Source organism: Oncorhynchus kisutch, linkage group LG22 (assembly GCF_002021735.2).
Source record: "Oncorhynchus kisutch isolate 150728-3 linkage group LG22, Okis_V2, whole genome shotgun sequence".
In the NCBI taxonomy this organism is placed as follows: Eukaryota; Metazoa; Chordata; class Actinopteri; order Salmoniformes; family Salmonidae; genus Oncorhynchus; species Oncorhynchus kisutch.
This window is the reverse complement of record NC_034195.2, coordinates 31,282,018-31,299,292: the sequence shown is the minus strand read 5'-3', so window position 1 is coordinate 31,299,292 and position 17,275 is coordinate 31,282,018. Positions and strand designations below refer to the sequence as shown.

Below are 17,275 nucleotides of genomic sequence, written 5' to 3'. Positions count from 1 at the left end.
CATGTTTCTGTCGATATTATGGAGCTAATTTGGAAAATATTTCGCATGTGGTGACCGCAATTTCCGGGCGATTTCTCAGCCAAACATGAAGAACAAACGGAGCTGTTTCACCTACAAATATAATATTTTGGGGAAAAATGAACTTTGGCTATCTACCTGGGAGTCTCGTGAGTGAAAACATCCGAAGTTCAAAGGTAAACGATTTAATTTGATTGCTTTTCAGATTTCCGTAACAAGGTTGCCTGCTGCTAGCAAGGCATAATGCTATGCTAGGCTATTATAAACTTACACAAATGCTTGTCTAGCGTTGGCTGTAAAGCATATTTTGAAAATCTGAGATGACAGGGTGATTAAAAAAGGCTAAGCTGTGTCTCAATATACTTTATTTGTGATTTTCATCAATAGGAACATTTTTTTGGGATATTTATGTCCGCTGCATTATGCTAATTCGTTTCAGGCGATGATTACGCTCCCGCATGCGGGTTTGGGAGTCGCTACCTTCTCAAACAGCCTAATTCATATTCTTAATGTAGGTGGTCCCAAAATGATGTGATTTGTACCGCATGCAAGTTAAAGTATTGGATTCTTCACATACCATACTAATCCAACTCCACTACCGTTTCAAACTTTTTTATGATATGAAAACAAGCCTTGCTTTTATATTTACAAGACCATCAAGCTTGATTTGTCGAGGTGTTTGTCTTGTAGTGATGTGGTGAATGCCTGTATTTCCCTAAACCTTTTTATTTAGTCATTAAGAATAACATATTATTTCATCTTATTTGTCTTAAGAAACTAGCTCCCTGGTATACAGAAAATACCCGAGCCCTGAAGCAAGCTTCCAGAAAATTGGAACGGAAATGGCGCTACACCAAACTGGAAGTCTTCCAACTAGCTTGGAAAGACAGTCCCATGCAGTACCGAAGAGCTCTCACTGTTGCTCGATCATCCTGTTTTTCCAACTTAATTGAGGAAAATAAGAACAATCCCAAATGTATTTTTGATACTGTCGCAAAGCTAACTAAAAAGCAGCATTCGCCAAGAGAGCATTCGCTTTCCCAAGGTGCATTCGCTTTCACTTCATTAACTTATTTGACGAAAAGATGATCATTAGAATGCAAATTACGGACTCCTCTTTAAATCAGTGTACTTCTCCAAAGCTCAGTTGTCCTGTATGCACAACACTGCCAGGAGCTAGGCTCAAGGGAGACACCCAAGGTTTTAATACGATATCTCTTGACACATTGATGAAAATAATCATGGCCTAAAATCTTCAAGCTGCATACTGGACCCTATTCAAACTAAACTACTGAAAGAGCTGCTTCCTGTGCTTCGCCCTCCTATGTTGAACATAATAAATAGCTCCCAATCCACCGGATGTGTAACAAACTCACTAAAAGTGGCAGTAATAAAGGCTATCCTGATAAAGGCAAACCATGACCCAGAAAATATAAAAAACTATAGGCCAGTATCGAATCTCCCATTCATCCCAAAAATTTTTTGGGGAAAAGGCTGTTGTGTATACGAAACACTTGACACTCTGATTTTAGACCACATGATAGCACTGAGACTGCACTTGTTAAGGTGGTAAACTATCTTTTAATGGCTCTGCATCTGTCCTTATCCTCCTAGACCTTGATACCATCGATTGCCACATTCTTTTGGAGAGATTGGAAACCCAAATTGGTCTACAAGGACAAGCTCTGGCCTGGTTTAGATCTTATCTGTCGGAAAGATATCAGTTTGTCTCTAAAGGTGGTTTGTCCTCTGACAAATCAACGGTATATTTTGGTGTTCCTCAAGGCTCTGTTTTAGGACCACTATTGTTTTCACTATATATTTGACCTCTTGGTGATGTCATTCGGACACACAATGTTAACTTTCACTGCTATGCGGATGACATACATTTGATGAAACATGGTCAAGCCCCAAAATTGCCCTCCCTGGAAGCCTGTGTTTCAGACAAAAGGAAGTGGATGGCGGCAAATGTTCTACTTTTAAAATCTGAAAAAACAGATATGCTAGTTCTAGGTCCCAAGAAACAAAGAGATCTTCTGTTGAATCTGACAATTCATCTTGATGGTTGTACAGTCCTCTCAAATAAAACTGTGAAGGACCTCGGCGTTACTCTGAACCCTGATCTCTTTTTTGATGAACACATCAAGACTCTTTCAAGGACATCTGTTTTCCCTCTATGTAACATTGCAAAAATCAGAAACTTTCTGTCCAAAAATAGTGCAGAAAAATGTAACCATGCTTTTGTCACTTCTAGATTAGACTACTGCAATGCTCTACTTTCCAGCTACCCGGATAAAGCACTAAATAAACTTCAGTTAGTGTTAAACATGGCTGCTAGAATCTTGACTAGAACCAGAAAATTTGATCATATTACTCCAGTGCTAGCCTCTCTACACTGGCTTCATGTTAAGGCTAGGGCTGATTTCAAGGTTTTACTGCTAACCTACAAAGCATTACATGGGCTTGCTCCACCTATCTTTCAGATTTGGTCCTGCCATACATACCTTCACGTATGCTATGGTCACAAGATGCAGGCCTCCTTGCTGTCCCTATAATTTCTAAGCAAACAGCTGGAGGCAGGGCTTTCTCCTGTAGAGCTCCATTTTTATGGAATGGTCTGCCTATCCATGTGAAAGATGCAGACTCGGTCTCGACCTTTAAGTCTTTATCTCTTCAGTAGGTCCTATGATTGAGTGTAGTCTGGCCAAGGAGTGTGAAGATGAACGGAAAGGCACTGGAGCAACGAACCATTCTTGCTGTCTCTGCCTGGCCAGTTCCTCTCTCTCCACTGGGATTCTCTGCCTCAAACCCAATTACGGGGGCTGAGTCACTGGCTTACTGGTGCTCTTCCATGCCGTCCCTAGGTGGGGTGCGCCACTTGAGTGGTTTGAGTCACTGACATGATCTTCCTTTCCAGATTGGCGCCCCCCCTTGGGTTCGTGCCATGGGGGAGATGTTTGTGGGCTATACTCGGCCTTGTCTCAGGATAGTAAGTTGGTGGTTGAAGATATCCCTCTAGTGATGTGGAGGCTGTGCTTTGGCAAAGAGGGTGGGGTTATATTCTGCCTGTTTGGCTCTGTTCGTGGGTATCGTCGGACGGGGCAACAGTGTCTCCCGACCCCTCCTGTCTCAGCCTCCAGTATTTATGCTGCAATAGTTTATGTGTCTAGGGGCTAGGGTAAGTCTGTTATATCTGGATAATTTCTCCTGTCTTATCTGGTGTCCTGTGTGAATTTAAGTATGCTCTCTCTCTCTCTCTGACTCTCTCTCTTTCTCTCGGAGGACCTGAGCCCTAGGGCCTTGCCTCAGGACCATCTGTCCTGATGACTCCTTGCTGTCCCCAGTCCACCTGGTTGTGCTGCTGCTCCAGTTTCAACTGTTCTGCCTGCGGCTATAGAACCCTGACCTATTCATCGGATGTGCTACTGTGTCCCAGAGTTGCTGTTTTCAACTCTCTAGAGGCAGCAGGTGGGGTAGAGATACTCTGAATGATCGGCTATGAAAACTGACATTTACTCCTGAGTTGCTGACCTGTTGCACCCTCTACAACCATTGTGAGTATTATTATCTGACCCTGCTGGTCATCTATGAACATTTGAACATCTTGGCCATGTACTGTTATAATCTCCACCCGGCACAGCCAAAAGAGGACTGGCCACCCCTCATAACCTGTTTCCTCTCTAGGTTTCTTCATAGGTTCCGGCCTTTCTAGGGAGTGTTTCCTAGCCACACCTTCTACACCTGCATTCTACACCTGCATTGCTTGCTGTTTTTTTTTTTTTTTAACACATCCATGCAATCTCCATAGACAAACATTGGCAGTAGAATGGCCTTACTGAAGAGCTCAGTAACTTTTAACGTGGCACTGTCATTGAATGCCACCTTTCCAACAAGTCAGTTTGTCAAATTTCTGCCCTGCTAGAGCTGCCCCAGTCAACTATAACTGCTGGTATTGTAAAGAGAAACGTGTAGGAGCAACAACGGCTCAGCCATGAAGTGGTAGGCCCCACAAGCTCACAGAACGTGAGCGAGTTAGTGCTGAAGTGCATAGCTCATAAACATCGTCTGTCCTCGGTTGCAGCACTCACTAGCGAGTTCCAAACTGCCTCTGCAAGCAATGTCAGCACAATAACTGTTTTTTGGGAGCTTCATGAAATGGGTTTCCATGGCCGAGCAGCCACACACAAGCCTTACATGCTGACAAGTGCACGAGCATTGTAAAATAAATGTATACATACATGTTATTCAATCATTGCATCCACACTGCTTGCGTGCTTCAGCGACCGTCTGCGTGGCCAGGCGCTAAAATATAAATAGGTTCTATTTGTGACGCTCAATGCTAGGTTCTATTTGTGACGCTCAATGCGCTGTAAGTCCGGACTCTCCCATCTCCTCATTGGTTTTTAGAAGCATTTACCCACGTGGGTGATTGAAAGATGAACTGATGTCCACACTCGAATGGGTTGCAGTAATGCAGCGTAAAGTTGGTTGCCAACCGCCATATAAAGTCCAAAGAAGTAAAAAAAATAAGCCTGAGGAAGGAGGAGAGATGACTAGAAAGGAATTTGGTTTACCGTTTTTATCTGTGGATTAAATGTGGGAGTAGAGGACCTTGTGCATTTCAGGTAAAATAACAACCCAATGTTTATATCCCAGGACAAATTAGCTAGCAACAGCAAGCTAGCTAGCTAAATTGCCATACATTTGTAAGGCTTTTCAACCTGTCCCCAAATTAATATTATTGGTTCAGAGTTTGTTTTGATATTTCAACTTGTGTGTCCTGATCGTGTCTGGTGTGGGGGTACAGGATCAACATGCACGCGTTAGTGCGCAGCCATTGGATTCTGGAGCAGTGGAAACACATTCTCTGGAGTGATGAATCACACTTCACTATCTGGTAGTCCAACGGACAAATCTGGGTTTGGTAAATGCCAGAAGCAAGCTACCTGTAAAGTTTGGGGGAGGAGGAATAATGGTGTGGGGCTGATTTTCATGGTTTGGGCTAGGCCCCTTAGTTCCAGGGAAGGGAAATAATAATGCTACAGCATACAATGACATTTTTAGACGATTCTGTGCTTCCAGATTTGTGGCAACAGTTTGGGGAAGGCACTTTTATGTTTCAGCATGACAATGCCCCCATGCACAAAGCGAGATCCATACAAAAATGGTTTGTAGAGATCGGTGTCGAAGAACTTCACTGGCCTGCACAGAGCTCTGACCTCAACCCCACCAAACACCTTTGGGATGAATTGGAACCCCGACTGTGAGCCAGGCCTATTTGCCCAAAATCAGTGCCCGACCTCACTTATGCTCTTGTGGCTGAATTGAAGTCCCTGCAGCAATGTTCCAACATCTAGTGGAAAGCCTTCCCAAAAGAGTGGAGACTGTTATAGCAGCAAAGGGGGGTCCAACTCTATATTAATGCCAATGATTTTGGAGTGAGATGTTCGATGAGCAGGTGTTCACATACCAAAAACAGTTTTTTTTTTTATGTAGGGATTTGTATGGAAAGCTAAGGTGAAGCCAACATTAGATGTTGTTTCCCTCATAATAACCACATGTGGTTTTACTGCATGTAACGGTATTCCTGTGGTGAAGTAGAGGCGGACCAAAATGCAGCGTGGTTTCTTTAATTCATGTTTAATAACAAAAGATAAACACAAACACTACAAAAACAATAAATGTGGAAAACCAAAAACAGCCCTATCTGGAGCAAAACACAGAGACAGGAACAATCACCCACAAAACCCAACACAAAACAGGCTACCTAAATATGGTTCCCAATCAGAGACAATGACTAACACCTGCCTCTGATTGAGAACCATATCAGGCCAAACATAGAAATAGACAAACCAGACACACAACATAGAATGCCCACCGAGCTCACGTCCTGACCAACATTAAAACAAGGAAGACACATACGAACGATGGTCAGAACGTGACACTGCAACAGAGTAGCGCAACAACCTTCATTTGAAGCAGCAGGAAACAAACTAAAGTGGGCACATCTCTGACAAAAACTGATCAAAAATGAAATCACAGATAATTATAAGAGAGCAGGAGAACCTATAAATTGGTTACAATAATTACAACAACTTTTCAAGTACCAAATTGAGCAAATGTCTGATTGTCAAGGTAGGCCTATTTCAGTACTTGCATTTCTGAGCTCCGAGTTCAAGTAGGCTTCTTCAATCCCCTTGTATTGTCTAAAATAGCATGGAAAACATAATACATTTGTTATGTTATTTCATTACCAGACCATATTGTGAATAAGCTATATAATTTGTTGTCATTATATACAGAATATTTCATTAATAGGAATAGTCTGTCCAATCGGAGGGACAAAAAAACACACAGTATGAAAACGTGAAGTCATTACATTTCTGTTAAATCTAACAACACCCTGTCGTAAATCAAGCAGACAAAAACAGATAATCAACATCAATTGGGAGATATTAGATCCCATGTGGATCCAGGCATAACTGTCTTCACCAGCACAACTGTCTTCACCAGCACAACTGTCTTCACCAGCATAACTGTCTTCATCAGCATAACTGTCTTCAGCAGCACAACTGTCTTCAGCAGCACAACTGTCTTCAGCAGCACAACTGTCTTCACCATCATAACTGTCTTCACCAGCACAACTGTCTTCACCAGCACAACTGTCTTCACCAGCACAACTGTCTTCACCAGCATAACTGTCTTCACCAGCACAACTGTCTTCACCAGCACAACTGTCTTCATCAGCACAACTGTCTTCATCAGCACAACTGTCTTCAGCAGCATAACTGTCTTCACCAGCACAACTGTCTTCACCAGCATAACTGTCTTCACCAGCATAACTGTCTTCACCAGCACAACTGTCTTCAGCAGCATAACTGTCTTCACCAGCACAACTGTCTTCATCAGCACAACTGTCTTCATCAGCACAACTGTCTTCACCAGCATAACTGTCTTCATCAGCACAACTGTCTTCACCAGCACAACTGTCTTCACCAGCAGAACTGTCTTAACCAGCATAACTGTCTTCACCAACAGAACTGTCTTCAGCAGCACAACTGTCTTCATCAGCACAACTGTCTTCACCAGCACAACTGTCTTCACCAGCATAACTGTCTTCACCAGCATAACTGTCTTCACCAGCACAACTGTCTTCAGCAGCATAACTGTCTTCACCAGCACAACTGTCTTCATCAGCACAACTGTCTTCATCAGCATAACTGTCTTCATCAGCACAACTGTCTTCACCAGCACAACTGTCTTCACCAGCACAACTGTCTTCACCAGCAGAACTGTCTTAACCAGCATAACTGTCTTCACCAACAGAACTGTCTTCAGCAGCACAACTGTCTTCATCAGCACAACTGTCTTCATCAGCACAACTGTCTTCAGCAGCATAACTGTCTTCACCAGCATAACTGTCTTCACCAGCATAACTGTCTTCACCAGCACAACTGTCTTCAGCAGCATAACTGTCTTCACCAGCACAACTGTCTTCATCAGCACAACTGTCTTCATCAGCACAACTGTCTTCACCAGCATAACTGTCTTCATCAGCACAACTGTCTTCACCAGCACAACTGTCTTCACCAGCAGAACTGTCTTAACCAGCATAACTGTCTTCACCAACAGAACTGTCTTCAGCAGCACAACTGTCTTCATCAGCACAACTGTCTTCACCAGCACAACTGTCTTCACCAGCATAACTGTCTTCACCAGCATAACTGTCTTCACCAGCACAACTGTCTTCAGCAGCATAACTGTCTTCACCAGCACAACTGTCTTCATCAGCACAACTGTCTTCATCAGCACAACTGTCTTCACCAGCATAACTGTCTTCATCAGCACAACTGTCTTCACCAGCACAACTGTCTTCACCAGCAGAACTGTCTTAACCAGCATAACTGTCTTCACCAACAGAACTGTCTTCAGCAGCACAACTGTCTTCATCAGCACAACTGTCTTCATCAGCACAACTGTCTTCAGCAGCATAACTGTCTTCACCAGCACAACTGTCTTCACCAGCACAACTGTCTTCACCAGCATAACTGTCTTCACCAGCACAACTGTCTTCAGCAGCATAACTACCGATTGAATCATGTTAATTACAGTATCAATTTAGGTTTGAAGTATTAAGGTAAGGTGACTCTTTCAGTTAGAAGCAATGCATAAATTATTTTAGATTTTTGTGCCGATGAAAACTGTTTTCACCCTGTAACATAAGGAGACAGGAAATGTTATGTAGTTAGTTACACTGCATTTCTGACATCTCTATTAAAAAACAGTCTGACAGCAAGATCCACGATTCTTACAGGGTTCATGTTTAATGTCTAATTTAACTGATTAATGCTTAATATGTTATATAATGACAATTTACATTGCCATAAATGCAAGGACAGAAAAGTAATGTTTTATGTTTCACATCAAGCCACCGACCATGATAGAGGGCTAAACATAGGTTTTAAATCATCTCATGAATTGTATTGAATATAGCTATGATCCCCCTTATATCTTAATGTAATGACCTGAACATTTTTTGCAGATTATTATCAATGACTTATCAACTGCTGTAACAAGTTGTTCAGTGTAGGAATCCTCACTGGTACCCTAGTTTATAGAAAGACCCATTAGCAGCGTGGCAGGTTACCAAAGTTTGATGTTGACTATGAACTTTACTTAGCTAGCTAGCTGTGCTTTGTGGAAGAATATAGGAGATATTATTAACATTGAGTTGTGCTGGTGCATTGCAATCTGTCCATACAACTAATATTACAGCCTTGATGGCTTATTGGCTAACGTTAGTTGGCTAGCTAACTGGCAATAGCAGCCAAGGACGTTCGCTATCTTATTTGTGCTTATTTGTTTATGCTCTGATTACACGCAAGTGTCAAGGCAGGCCAACAGTTTACACAGATTACTTCAGAAATGTGAAAAAACATCCAAAGCTAAATATAGCTATATTCCTTTGCTTGTAGCTTGCCTCTCATCAGACTGGTGTTAGCTAGCTCCTAGCGCTGTTGCTGCGCAACCCAAGTGCTTTGGTCCGGTTTTAGAACTGAGATTCGGCTGAAAAGATGTTAGCATTGCCAGAAATGCTACAGAAAGGTAGCACGTGTGAAAGCGATAAATTATACATTTAATCAAAACTGTTGCCCCCACAAACTTATTCAGTCCAAAAGGTGGTATGTCTAATAGTCACTTTATGAACGCTGTAGTCTTGGTCTTATCCGACTCCTAGATATTGAGCCGGGTCGGGGCAATAAATGTTTATCTCTCGGTAACGGCCAGATGGCTCATGGCGAGAGGTGGGGAGTGTGTTGTGTACCACCAATCAAGTTGATTTGCCTATTTTCATCAACATTGGTGTCATATCAGCTTAGATATGATAGGGAGATTGGAATGTAACATGGAGCTTCCCACAATAATGTTTAGTTGGAGATCAGCGCTACATCACTACAGAAGTCTTACCTGACATGGCTTTACTGTGATTATTAACACACAGTGCACACACACACACACACACACACACACACACACACACACACACACACACACACACACACACACACTTACAAAAAACATGTACAATCTGCAGGCTAATGTTGTTCTTTAGGCTGTCCACATCTATAAAAAAAAAATGTGGGACAAGGGATTGATTTTGAGGGACATTCGCAAAACAGTGGATAGAATACAAATGTTGGGGCCAGTTTAATGGATTGTGTTCAAATGGCGACCTAGTTCTGCTGTATGACGGTCACTGATTGTTGAAGGGGCAATCCTTAGTTGCTAAATCCATTTTTTGGACTAAATGTGTGCCTATTGATTCTTGAAGAATATAACGTATAAATGCTTAGTTCTACTGTCGTGTCCGTCAGAACCCAAAATATAAGGTTTTACTCCAAAGTTTGTAAACAAAGTAAATGTAAACAACCACTGTAAAGCCTTAAAACATGGTTAAATCTATAATTTTGATATCATGGATGGCCAGTCCTTGCATCCATAGCATAGTCTATGGATTTGAAAGTGGTTGCATTTCTCCAGCCCCAACCCTCAACTTTTTACTGAAACTGAGGCATTGAAAACACGAATGTTTCAATTAAGGATTGCCGCTTTAAACACCTTTAATAGGCCTAGAGTAATAGTGTTATTATATGGCACAATCCTCTATCAGTGAGTTACTTTTGTGCAATTAAATTCAAGCAAAAGTCAAGAACAAAATTGTTAGTATTGCAAACAGAAATAATGATATTGAAAGCAAAACATAAACCCAAAAGTATTGACAGCAAACAATATTGCAAGGAAATCATTTTGAAATATGATAACAAATGATGCAAAACGGATGTAGCTGGTGGTGTCAAATAAATGTTTAAAAATATTTAACGTGAGGGAAATTATGTATGTTTAAAAAAAATTGTAAGGGCACACACGCAGTTTCACTCTTCCATTCACTCTCTCTTACACAGTTGACAAGTTTGAAGGCTTCTCTTTAGTAATTCCTTTAAATGCTCTGTAAGTGGGTTTCTCTTCAGCTTTCCCTGTCTGACAGACCACCTCACCTCTAACCTCCCCTGTCACTCTCCTCTCCCACCTCAGCCCTAATCTCCCCCTCCTCAGCCCTCCCTGAACCCCTCCCTTGCTTGACTCTGAGACAGACAACCGCCGCTCACCCTTCATCAAACCATCCTCTAACCCACTCTTCCTCTAATCCTGTTTTTTGGCTCTGATTCCAACAAACCTCCTTCCACGTGGCCTAATTCTGGTGTCTATCAGGGTTAGGGTTAGGGAACACTCCATTCCAAATCAACAAACGGGAAACAAAAATGCCAACAAATAAATCATCCATGTGTAAATTTGAAATCCCGGTGACATGACAGTTCCATTGCATTCCATTCAGATCATTAGTATCTCTTAATAGGGGCCCATTATTTAGTCGACTTGCCATCTGAGAACCTAGAAACACAATCAGAAAAACACTAACAACGTACTAGCAATACCACCACACCACCCAACTACATTCACACACACACATGCACTCAAACATGCTGTCTGACAGCCCTCTGCTCAAATATTACCCTGCACACAAGAGCCTCTAAAGTAAACACACACACAAACACAGGCACGGACACACTACCTTTACCTGTGTTAACTGACCTGTAGGTGTGAGATCCTCAGTGGGTTATGTTCTTAATGCCTAGAGAACACAACATACCTGCTGGACCACAGGAACACACACAGCCTTCCACGCAGACCCAGGGAGTGTGTGTGTCCTCACAATAATAAACACAAACTAAGAAACATAAGCGCAGATACACAAGCAGACACCACCAAACGTACAGAAAGAAACAGGGACGCAAACACACTCACAAAGACAGCACTTGAACACAAAAATCACACACAAACTAGACAGCAGCTTAAGAAACGTTTCCTGAGGATAACTTTCGGCTCAGAGGCTAAACCCTGGGGGCGGGATTTATGACCAATCAGAGTACTTAGAGAGCACTAGCCAATCGAGGTGCCTAGAAAGAACGTACTAAAACAGCATGGAGGTTAGAGACAGGGGTCAAAACTCACCTGACTATTCCCTTTTGACTATCTGCACATACTTCTCTGGTATCCCTGGTCGTTGAGTGTGGCTTCCATCAGGCATTACAGGTCTGAGTTGTGGCGTGAATATAAAGATGTGGCCGATCAGACCTATTACTGATCTGGTCACAGTGGAGGTAAGAGACACACGTCTTATAAGGGAGTTGTTTGAGCCAGTGTCTGTGTGCATGTGCGAGTGCGTCTGATTATCAGGCTTTAGAGAGAACATGCTAATCGGGCTGACAAGGGATTACCAATCATATGTTGGCTTTTAACCCTGACATCCTCCCCCTTCTCCAGACACCAGAGAGAGAGAGAGAGAGAGATATGTATCCATGTTTAATTTAATATCATCGTAATGTTGGGACACCAGACCAGTCACTTGTTGTGATGGCTGGCTGTAGATCTCTTGCTCTGATTATGAATAGCCATGTCCATCAAGCCCAGGCTTTTATCAAACATGTCAGATAATTTCAGATACTTCAGCTGCACTTGATTGAGCTTGCCCAGTATAATGGAACCAATGAAATAGTCCTTTCAAGTATTAACATAATGACATAATGACCCATGTCTGAGTTGGACAGCATTGTCCGTGTTGATTTTATTACCTTCTGTTATGACATGTCACCACTAGATGTCGGACCTATAGCTGTATTCAGAGGTAACAGTCTCTCTTACTCTCTCTCGCTCCCTCTCTTTCCTCCGTGACCTCTCCACCAGCTGGTGTTTACACAGGAGTTTACTTATCCTCATTAAGAGGACATTAGAATAAATTATCTGTCTGAACCACATAACCTGTAGCAGAGGAAACTGCTGTGACAGTGTAAAGTCAGCTGTCATAAGGTGACAGCACATCTATTGTGTCGTTATTGTGACCGTTTTATGTAACCCTTATGGAACACACGAACTGGTGTGTGATCACTGTCCGTAACAGTCTGTGTGTGTGTGTGTGTGTGTGTGTGTGTGTGTGTGTGTGTGTGTGTGTGTGTGTGTGTGTGTGTGTGTGTGTGTGTGTGTGTGTGTGTGTGTGTGTGTGTGTGTGTGTGTGTGTGTGAGAGAGAGAGAGAGAGAGAGAGAGTGTGTCATCTGTCACACCGCCCTTAATTCTCCTCTCCGTGTGGTGTTACATTGAAACAGGTCCCCAAACAAACAATCCCCACATTCCAATTGTTCCACGGGTTCCTGCAGTATACACAGTGACACCCGACACAGACCCAGACCAGAGCTGATGACCTGCATAAAGCTAACTAGTCCAGTGGCTCATGGAGGTCTTGTCTAGGATGTGGTTGTGACTGCCTAGGTTAGTCAGGTAGACCCACAGCTTTCAGATAGATCAGATGCTGGTCCCTGGAGGGGTACAACTGATAACAGGACTTGTGTGTCTGTCTGATCAAACATCTTCACTGGAACACATAACATGTTGAAACACCCACCTCACTGAGAGCATGTGTGTGCCTGTAGCAGTATCTGGCAGCACTGTGTGATCCTAATGTGGGTTCATTCTCCTCCAGAGTATTGTCTTTACTAATGAGAGAGGGAAAGAGAGGGAGGGAGAGAGAGAGAGAGTGTGGGAGCGGAAGGGAGGGCAGAGTAAGAGATAAAGGAGGGAAGAGAGAGAGAGAGTGGGAGTGGGAGGGAGGGCAGAGTGAGAGAGAGATAAAGGAGGGCAGAGAGAGAGATATATATAACAGAAGAAAGGTCTGCTGATCAGTCTGTTCAGGCAGAATGTTGGAGGATGCAATGTTTCAATACTTCAGAGAAGAAACATGATGACATGAATCACTACATCCGTTTACACCCCTCTCACTCCCCCATTCACACACACACACACACACACACACACACACACACACACACACACACACACACACACACACACACACACACACACACACACACACACACACACACACACACACACACACACACACACGCCAGTCCTTGGCTCCCCTCCAGTCTAAAAAGCCGAGCCAGGTTTTAGGTCAACCAGAGCAGGAATCCACAACACTCAGCTGAATGTTTTCTTTAAATAGGGGAGGTACAAAAGAAGAAAAGAGTTGTCCCTGGGGCGGGGGCAGCGGAAGTGGGTCTTTGACACTATGAACAAAATAGAATCTCCTGGGCAGATAGAAGTATGGAAAGAGGGATAGATAGGCATACAGAGAAAGGAGTACATAGAGGTAGTTAATTTAAAGAAGGATATAGAGACCAGAGCAGAGTGAGGCCCTGAGCTGCAGAGTTATTCCACTCCATTAATTCCCAAACTGTGTTGTGCGCTGTCGGTCTCCCACATCAAGGCTTCAGAGTTATTTGTGACACTAAAAACAGCCCATACAATGTGTCTAGCCAAATGCTAGACACCAATTATGAAATACTTTTCTAATTGAAAATTTTTGGAGGGGGCTAATTCTTCAGCTCTGTGCGAGTTAACCCACACAGTGCTTAATGTTGCGACTTTCGGTGTGCTCATGGTTTGGCTCGAAGTTTGAGGGAGTTTACCTTCAGGCAAAGTGTGTGTGCATGCGTGCGCGCTTGCATGCGAGAGAGGGGAGAGGATACACAGACATGCCTTGTGCCTAAATTGATGACTTGTTTGTCTTGCAGCTGAGAGCCAAGTGAAAACTAATGGATTTCAGTCAGTTCAGTCAGTTGTTCTGATGAGCCATTCCCAGCAAGCTAGTTTATGCTGGCTAGCTGGCAACGACAACAGCGGTGGCGCTAGTTAAACGTTTTATTAGTCGTATGTACAGGATACACATGGTATACCCGTCCAACGAAATACTTACTTGCAGGTTCCTTCTCAACAATGCAACAACAATAAGAAATAATACCATTTAAGAATACGAACATAATGTCAAAACTTGTAAAAGAAAGTGATGTTTATTTCAATGGGCGAGGGAGAAATAACTTACAGTATTGGTCACCATCTGGAATCTTGATGCCACCATGACATGACAATTAGCTAACTTAATGACAAGCTGGTGTGAATGACCAGATCAACTGTGTTGTATCTAGGTGCTTCCCACTGATGCTTCTCACTGGGCAGCTGTATCACATGTTGCAGGCGGTAGCTAAAGTCACCAATTTGTTCCATTGAATGTGATTATATTTAGAGTAAGTTAACAGCCTACACGAGAAATAACTTGTAATATGGTAGTAACTATCTGGATGTCATTGCGATTCAGTCTCAACACACTATCACAGCGTCTTGTGAAATAGACCCAAATTACTCATTCAAAATGTGTGACCAGTACACCAAAAAGTCAATTTTTACACGGTTTTGATCACAACGCATTTTGTGTGTATTGCACGATTTTCTTTCATCATAACGCATTCGTGTACATTACACGATTTGTTGTGGCTACTATTAGCTAGGCTAGCTAGGTGGCTAAAACTAAAGTGATTGTTAGGGGTTAGGGTTAGGTTTAGGGGTTAAGATTAGGTTTAGGTAACATGCTAGCTAAGTAGTTAAAGGGTTAAGGTTAGGGTTAAGGTTAGGAGTTAGGTTAAATAGTTAAGGTTAGGGGAAGGGTTAGCTAACATGCTAAGTAGTTGCAAAGTTGCTAAAAAGTAGTAAGTCGTTGCAAAGTTGTTAATTAGCTAAAATGGTTTGCTAGATGTTCATGTTCGAACACGCAACCTTTAGGTTGCTAGACATTTGCGTTATACGCCTACCCATCCTCCGACCAACCTCCCTCCTTGTTTCTGTTTTAAACTTCAGGCTAGGGTCTATTTTCCTCCACTTCCTGTCTGACTGACGTGCCCAAAGTAAACTGCCTGTTACTCAGGCCCAGAAGCCAGGATATGCATATAATTGGTACCATTAGATAGAAAACATGAGACTATAACACAATTGAAATGCTAGGAGAAAATCCAAAGAAATACCAACCAGTATTTGTTTTGAGAGAGAGCAATTCCAGCTCCCAGATTGCAATTCCTATGGCTTCCACTAGATATCAGTCATTGTTCAAGGTTTCAGGCTTGCTTCTTCCCAAACGAGGAAGAATTTGGAGTTTTGGTACTGGGAGTCAGAGTTGGAAATCAGTCTGTGCGAGTGTGACGAAGAGGACATACACATGCTAATTTTACTTTCCTATTGAACATACTTCTTTCCGTATGAAATATTATATTTTAATTACATTTTAGAGTACCTGAGGATTAGATAGAAACACATTTTTACTTGTTTTAACAAAGTTTAGCGGTACCTTTTTGGATTCCTTTCTCTGCATGCTGAACGAGTGGATTACTCAAATCAATGGCACCAACTAAACTGACTTTTTGGGATATAAAGAAGGATTTTATCTAACAAAACGACCATGCATGTTGTAGCTGGGACCCTTTGGATTGCAAATCAGAGGAAGATTTTCAAAAAAGTAAGTGAATATTTTAACGGCATTCAGAGGTGGAAGAAGGATCGGACCAAAGCGCAGCGTGGTAAGTGTTCATGATGTAATATTTAATGAAGCAAACTGAACACTGAAATACAAAACAATAAACGATGTGAACAAAACAAAAAACGAAACAGTACCGTGTGGACCAAACACTCACACGGAAAACAAACACCCACCAACCAAAAGTGAAACCCAGGCTACCTAAGTATGATTCTCAATCAGAGACAACTAACGACACCTGCCTCTGATTGAGAACCATACTAGGCCGAACACAAAAACCAACATAGTAAAACAAACATAGACTGCCCACCCCAACTCACGCCCTGACCATACTAAGACAAAGAATAAATAACAGAACTATGGTCAGAACGTGACAAATATTTAATCAATATCTGTGATTTTATGAAGCCTGTGCTGGTTGATTTGGGGTGCCGTCCTCAAACAATCGCATGGCATGCTTTTGCTGTAAAGCCTATTGTAAATCGGGCAATGCAGTTCGATTAACAAGAATTTAAGCTTTTAACCGATATGACACTTGTATATACCTAGATGTTTAATATCCATAGTTTTTATGATTATTTATTTGAATAATTTTATTCCAATTTATTCAAAAATGTCTAATTTCTCCGGAAGTTGTCGACAGGTGTCCCGCTATCCCAGAGAGGTTTTAAACCATCTACTGTTTTTATCTAGAGCTGCCACTTTCAAGGTGCGGGACTCTAACCCAAAAGCTTACAAGAAATCCTGCTATGCCCTGCAACGAACCATCAAACAGGCAAAGCGTCAATACAGGGCTAAGATTGAATCATACTATACCGGCTCCGACGCTCGTCTTATGTGGCAGGGTTTGCAACCTATTACAGACTACAAAGGGAAGCACAGCCGCGAGCTGCCCAGTGACACGAACCTACCAGACGAGCTAAATCACTTCTATGCTCACTTCGAGGCAAGCAACACTGAGGCATGCATGGGAGCATCAGCTGTTCCGGGCGACTGTGTGATCACGCTCTCTGTAGCTGACGTGAGTAAGACCTTTAAACAGGTCAAAATACATAAGGCTGCGGGGCCAGACGGATTACCAGGACATGTGCTCCGGGCATGTGCTGACAAACTGGCAGGTGTCTTCACTGACATTTTCAACATGTCCTGATTGAGTCTGTAATATCAACATGTTTCAAGCAGACCACCATAGTCCATGTGCCCAAAAACACAAAGGCATCCTGCCTAAATGACTACAGACGCGTATCACTCACGTCCGTAGCCATGAAGTGCTTTGAAAGGTT

The 17,275-nt window shown here is 42.5% G+C and overlaps 1 protein-coding gene across 1 annotated transcript in view; it reads right to left on the bottom strand.

Moving 5' to 3' along the window:
- Positions 1–11,409, bottom strand: part of LOC116356385 (cadherin-related family member 5-like) — a 32,103-nt gene extending 20,694 nt beyond the window's left edge. Inside the window, exon 1 of the mRNA XM_031802158.1 lies at positions 11,170–11,409. The gene's annotated coding sequence lies outside the window, so the exon portion shown is untranslated. The remainder of the gene's footprint in view (positions 1–11,169) is intronic.
- Between the last annotated feature and the right edge of the window lie 5,866 nt (positions 11,410–17,275).